We start from the raw sequence: 6,885 nt of genomic DNA, 5'->3' as shown, positions 1-6,885 counted from the left end.
CCTCCTGTATAACACAGGACATAGAATGTCCCCAAAATAATGCCTAGATCATATGCTTTTACAAAAACATCCAATCTTGATTTAAAAATTGTGAGTGATGGAGAATCCACCACCACCCTTGATAAATCGTACCGGTGGTTAATTACTCTCACTGTTAAAAATTTACACCTTATTTCCAGTCTCAATTTGTCTAGTGTTAAACGGCACAAATCTCACAGCCTTTTCACAATCCAGTTACAGCCCAATTTGATCCTGCCACTCTTAGGTGCATGGTATAGACAGAGGCTTATGCCATACAGTCAACAGGAAAACAGCATATGGTCCTTAACAGCAGAGCCTCACTCTCTTCAAGCCACACTGGCACGAAGAATTGCTTGGTATTTAGCAACTCCCTTATAAAGGGACAGCTCTTGTTGTGGTTCTGTTCTATAAATAGAAGCTGAGACCTGGGCTGTGGCTGGGTAATAAGGGCCTTCTTTCAGAGGTACAGAAAACACCCACAACTCCAGATGAAGTTATCGAGCGCTGTGGGCAGTGAAAGGAGACGCATGGGCTAAAGCACAAGGCAAGGAGCCAGGAACTCCTCTTATGATGCGGATTCCTTTTGTGACTTTGGGAAAGTCACTTACCCATGCTGCTTCAGTTTCCCCATCTGCAAAATGGGAATATTAATCCTTGCCAGCCTCACTGCAACGTTGTGAGGGTCTATCAGCTAATGCTTATAAAGTGCTTTGAAGATTCGTAAGTATTCGTTCTGGCCAGGGGAAGGTTAGAACATAAGAATGGCCATACTGAGTCAGACCAAAGGTCCATTTAGCCCATGTTTTGGTAATACACACATAGCAAAACTTCCGACAGTGACTGTGTATTCAAGCACATTGGGGGTTAGGTACTTTGATTCTGGTTAATTTTATATTGGTGCAAAAGAGGAGAGAAAGGCAAGTTTCTCAGCCCCCCGACCTTCCTCAGCACAATCCAGAAAGCCTTCCCAGAAGGCGCAGTATCATGTGAGCTCCTCCCATTTAATGAGGGTCAGTTTTTCCATAACGTGCCTGTCTGAAACCAGTTCCTGTGTTGAGGGGGATGGAGCAGTGGGTATGTGTGACGGGATCCCAGGGGTGCAATCTGGACTGTGGGACCACTGAGCCCTCTGTCCCACCAACCTGGGACATCCCTCTCATTCTGTGATGCTGTTGGGAAGCTACAGACCTACTGCACTTACACAGACATCCACAGGCAGGGACACACCCAACTGAGTGACATGAATGCTTTGCCAGTCACTCATAAACCAATAATAGAGAGGCTCCAGCCAGTTCCTCCCAGCTCCCCAGTCATGTACGCAGAACTGTACCATCTTATCCTGGTCAGAAACCTGACCAAGTCTGCTACTCCCATCCCAAGCCCTTCAACCAAAACACACTGCATTAGGTAAATATAAAACAGATTTATTAACTACAGAAAGATAGATTTTAAGTGATTATAAGTAGTAAGCGTAGAGATCAAAGTTGGTTATCTAAGAAATAAAAGTCAATTCTAAAAACTAAACAGAATTTGAATCACGCAGGGTCTCAGCCTGGCAGATGGTACAAACAGGTCACAGATCTTCAATGCACAGGCTGGAACTGCCTTCCGGCCCGGGACCACCTTCCCCAGATGTGTTTCCCAGTGTTGAGTTGTGGGGGGAGTGAGCCCAAGTCATGATGTCACTTCCCTTCTTTACAGACTCTTCCAGCTTGCTGGAAAGATCTTTTGCTATGACACGGGTCAAGCAGTCTCCACTGTATATGTGCTCTCTCTGAGATGATTGTTGGGAGGATGGATTCCATTCAATGGGCCATCAGCACATCTGGCTGCTCCATTGTTGTACCTGAAAGGCTGGCTGTGGGTGTTCCCAACCTCACAACATGTTTTGGTAATACACACATAGCAAAACTTTGTGACGTTACATACAATGATAGCACATACAATTCAACAGGACATTAGTGTTTAACACATCAAGCCACTTAAAATGATACCTCACAAGGCATACTTTGTACAAAATATATCGCAATTATATGACAGTGGTGGATATGAGGGTTCTAGGGTACTGCTTTGCGGTACAGAGTGCCACAGTGTGCAGTTAGGGAACACCAACAAACTAGCAGCTGGCAGTAAATGTTAGTGGCCGGATCATGGCCCTTGCTTCACACCAACACTAGGAAATGAAAGGCCATAAGGAGCCACCTTACTGTCCTTCAGTAGTAGCTGTAGGGCAGGCAGGAGCTTGTGGGGAGAGCAGCCACTGCTGGACCAGGACTTCTCCTGCACAGGCCAGGGCAAGGATTGGGTGGAATCTTGGCTCTTCCCTCCTACCCTCAGCCGCTGCAGCTGGGCCTGCAGAGAAGGGCAGTGAGCTATGCCAGGAAAAGGGCTGGCACAGATTATTTGCCCCATAAAGCAAGTGGGTAGCAGAGATCTCAGTGTGACTTTGGTCTGTGCGCCGCTTGTGGGGCAGTGCAGCTACGTGTTGCCCCTTGCTCAAGGCAGAGCGTTAGGTTACAATTCAGCCTTAAGCGAAGTCACAGACACGACCCAGGGTCAAGAAATCTGAACCCGAGAAGGGCGAGGCTATTTCCTAAGACTCTGTGTTTGATGATATGAAAGACTCATCCTGATGCTAGAGATGGGGGGACAGGTCCATTGCTTGTGCAATCACTCTCCCCCGCCCTGGTACCTGTGCAGCAAGCCTAGGAGCTGAAGGATTAGCCTTCTTGGAGGAGGTACACAAGGACAGCCCGAGCATTTGCAGAGGACTGTGCAGGGGAGCAGTCTTGGGCAGACTTTCATCACCTACGCACTTTGGGGCTGCTCCCCATGGCAGGCGGGTCTAGCAGCTGGCGGAGAGGGTGGGGCTGAGGGCACTTGCCATGAGGGATTGAAAGTAGTGGTAGATGGCTGACCCCCAGGCCATTCTGAGCCACTGCATGGGGAAACATCCGGCAGAGCAGGACCCTCCAAAGTGCAAGACCTTGAGCAGGGGGACAATGGCCCATGTGCCCAGGGCTAACCCTGGAGGTATGAATGGAAGAGCTTCTTATGTTAGATTTCCAGGCGTCTAGCGGATGAGCATGTAGCAGAGTTCAGGAGGCTGTTTACAACTAGAAGCTCAGAAATCCAGGGTATGGTGAGTTTTCCAAGACAGCAGTGACTTCCAGCTGGCACTCATGTTTATTTCCTTTAGTAGGAAGGACGCTGTTCAAAAACCAATAGTCAAATGTCTGTCCCCTAGGGATGCTGGTTAAAATGTATTATACCAGAATTGGTTCAGACGACGTTATAATTAGGACTCATTTCCTTATTATGCCTATTTCCTACCTAGCGTGATTCACTAATGAATTTCTATGGGCTGTGTAATCTGCCTGCTTTTTTATTTCAATACGTGGCTGCTTGCTGTGTCCAATTTTCATTCTGACTTCAGCTCAATAGAAGAATCACATCAGAAATGCTAGCAAATGTCTGAGAAAAGCTCTTCAACTTGATTAAAAACAGCACACGCTGATTTACTGCAAGTGTGCTTCTTGCAGAAAAGAGTATATACATTTTTCCACGACTGGGGAGGAGACTGACTTTGAGCCTTGGGGGACTCCTAGTTCAATTATTACATATTTCCATTAGCAAATCCCTTACACACTGAATTTCAAAAGTGACTGGAATGATTTTTGTCTTTTTCCTTTTAGTAACCCTATATAGTGTAAACAAGAGAGAGGCTCAATATGGATCCAGACCACGAACACCACAAGATTTAGGGTTGCCTGAATTTTTTTGTTCACCCCATTATTATATGCAAGGCTGTTGACACTGCCTCTTATTAAGGTTGCCCGACACTTCCCATTATAAGACCCTGTTTCAGTGGTTTTAACTTGGGTAAACTTTAACCACTTGGGCTGACATTTTCAAAGCTGGGTGTTTGGCTCAGGCTGAATTTTCCTGGAACGTTTCAAGCCAAAACAGATCAGCTGCTTCTGAGGAGAAGGCTAATGGAACATAAATTATTTTGTAATGTTAATAAAAATACTTAAGAACAGCCATACTGGGTCAGACTAATGGTCCATCTAGCCCAGTGGCTGGTGCCAGATGCTTGCGAGGGAATTGTGTGTTATGTGAAGGGGTACAATTCCTTATTCACTTTCTCCACGCCATTCATGATTTTATACATTTCTATCATATTCACCCTCGGTCATCTCTTTTCCAAGCTGAACGGTCCCAGTCCTTTTAACTTCTCTTCATATGGAAGTTGTTCCATACCCCTACATTTACTGTACTTTTTCCAATTCTAATATATCTTTTTTGAGATGGGGCAACCAGAACTGCATGCAGTATTCAAGGTGTGAGAGTACCATGGATTTATATAGTGGCATTATGATATTTTCTAACTTACTATCTATCCCTTTCCTAATGGTTCCTAACAATCAGTTCCTAACAATCAATTAGCTTTTTCTGACTGATGATGTACATTGAGCAGATGTTTTCAGAGAGCTATCCAGGGTGCTGCCAAGGTCTCTTTCTTGTGTGGTAACAACTAATTTAGACCCCATCATTTTTTGGGTATAGTTGGGATTACGTTTACCTATGTCCAATGATTTCAATTTATTAACATTGAATTTCATCTGCCATTTTCTTCCCAGTCACCCAGTTTTGTGAGATCCCTTTGTAAGTCTTTGCAAGCTGGTTTGGACTTAACTATCTTGAGAAATTTTGTATCGTCTGCAAATTTTGCAACCTCACTGTTTACCCCTTTTTCCAGATGATTTATGAATATGTTGAACAGCACAGGTCCCAGTACAGATCCTGGGGGGGGGGAGGAAGGAGAGGGACCCTCTATTGTGAAAATGGACCATTTATGCCTACTCTTTGTTCCCTATATTTTAACCAGTTAATGATCCATGAGAGGACCTTTCCTTTTATCCCATGACTGTCTACTTTGCTGAAGAGCCTTTGGTGAGGGATCTTGTCAAAGACTTTCTATTTGTCCAAGTACAACTATATCCACTGGATCATACTTGTCCACATGTTTCTTGACACCCTCAAAGAATTCTAGTAGATTGGTGAGGCATAATTTCCCTTTACAAAAGCCTCATTGACTCTCCCCCAACATATCAAGTTCATCTAGGTGTCTGATAACTCTGTTCTTTACTCTAGTTTCAACCAACCTGCCTGGTACTGAAATTAGGCTTACCAGCCTGTAATTGCCAGGATCACCTCTGGAGCCTTTCTTTTAAAAAAATTGGTGTTATTTTAGCTATCCTCCAGCCATCTGATTCAGACTTTGATGTATGTGATAGGTTACATGCCACAGAGAGTAATTCTGCAATTTCATCATATTGGAGTTCCTTCGGAACTCTTGGGTGACATTACTATTTAATTTATCAATTTGTTGCAAAACCTCCTCTATTGACATCTCAATCTAGGTCAGACTTGTCACCTAAAAGGAATGGCTCAGGTGCAGGAGTCTCCCTCACATCCTCTGAAGTGAAAACCAATGCAAAAAATGTATTCAGCTTCTCCACAATGGCCTGGTCTTCCTTGAGTGTTCCTCTAGCACCCCGATCATCTGGTGGCCCCACTGATTGCTTGGCAGATTTCCTTCTTCTGATGTACTTAAAAGAATTTTTTACTGTTCGTTTTTGTGTCTTTTGCTAGTTGGTCTTCAAATTCTCTTTTGTCCTGTCTAATTATACTTTGACTCCTGACTTGTTAGGAAAATAGAAAGAAATATAAGCTCTGAGTAGGATTTGACTTCCAATATTTAAAGGATGCCTTTTTACCTCTAACCACCTCTTGTACTCTGTTATTTAACCATGGTGGCATTTTTGGGGTAACTTTTACTGTTTTTTCTCTAGTTGGGGTATATATATAGTTTGACCATCTGGTGTTTTTAAAAATTTTCCATGCTGCTTGCAGGCATTTCACTCTTGTGACTGTTCCGTTTAATTTCCCTTTAACTAGCTTCCTCATTTTTGTGTAATTCCCCTTTTTGAAGTTAAATGCTCATGTGGTCGGTTTCTTTGGTATTTTACCCCCTACAAGCATGTTAAATTTAATTACAACCTGGTTGCTATTACAGAGCAGTTCAGCTATATTCACCTGTTGGACCAGATCCTGTGTGTCACTTAGGATTAAATCAAGAATTGCCTCTCCCCTCGTGGGATTCTGGGGAAGCTGTTCCAAGAAGCAGTCATTAATAGTGTCTAGAAATTTTATCTCTGCATCCTGTCCCGAGGTGAGAGATACTCAGTCAGCCAGGGATAGCTGATATCCCCCATTATTACTGGTTTCTATTTTTGTGGCCTGTCTAGTCTCCCTGAGCATTTGGCAGTTACTGTCACCATCCTGGGCAGGTGGCCAGTGGTATATTCCTACTGCTATACTCTTGTTATTGAAGCATGGGATTCTACTTTAAGACGCTCTAGTGCTCCCATGCACTGGAACAGGGATTTCAGTTTGGCAATGGTTGGCCTTTGTGTCAGGGATGTGCCTTTAGCTGTTCCTGTGAAAAACTGCTCAGATTTGGCCAGGTTCTAAACCTTACAACAAAAATCTCAGCTCACACATGCTCGGTAGAGACTTCTCAGAGTTTCACTGATAAATTTTCCAAAGATTCCATCCTCACTGAGCATGCTCCATCCCCTCACAGCTCTTCCTGATGACCACAAGCTGCAGCTGCCATCCCCACAGAGCGAGTGGCCATGCGCCATCCCCCTACATGTGATTGGCTTGTGCATGTTCCCACCCCCATAGGACCAGGCACTGGAAATGAGCAAGGAGCCTGTCTTTCCCATGCTCTCAGTGATCCACCACTACTGGCCCCCAGGCAGCAAGGAGGGGGAAGATGCCTGACTTGAACGT

The sequence above is a fragment of the Terrapene carolina genome, unplaced genomic scaffold (assembly GCF_002925995.2).
Source record: "Terrapene carolina triunguis isolate 2854851 unplaced genomic scaffold, T_m_triunguis-2.0 Scaffold97, whole genome shotgun sequence".
NCBI classification, from domain to species: Eukaryota; Metazoa; Chordata; order Testudines; family Emydidae; genus Terrapene; species Terrapene triunguis.
Note: the sequence above shows the minus strand (reverse complement) of the source record.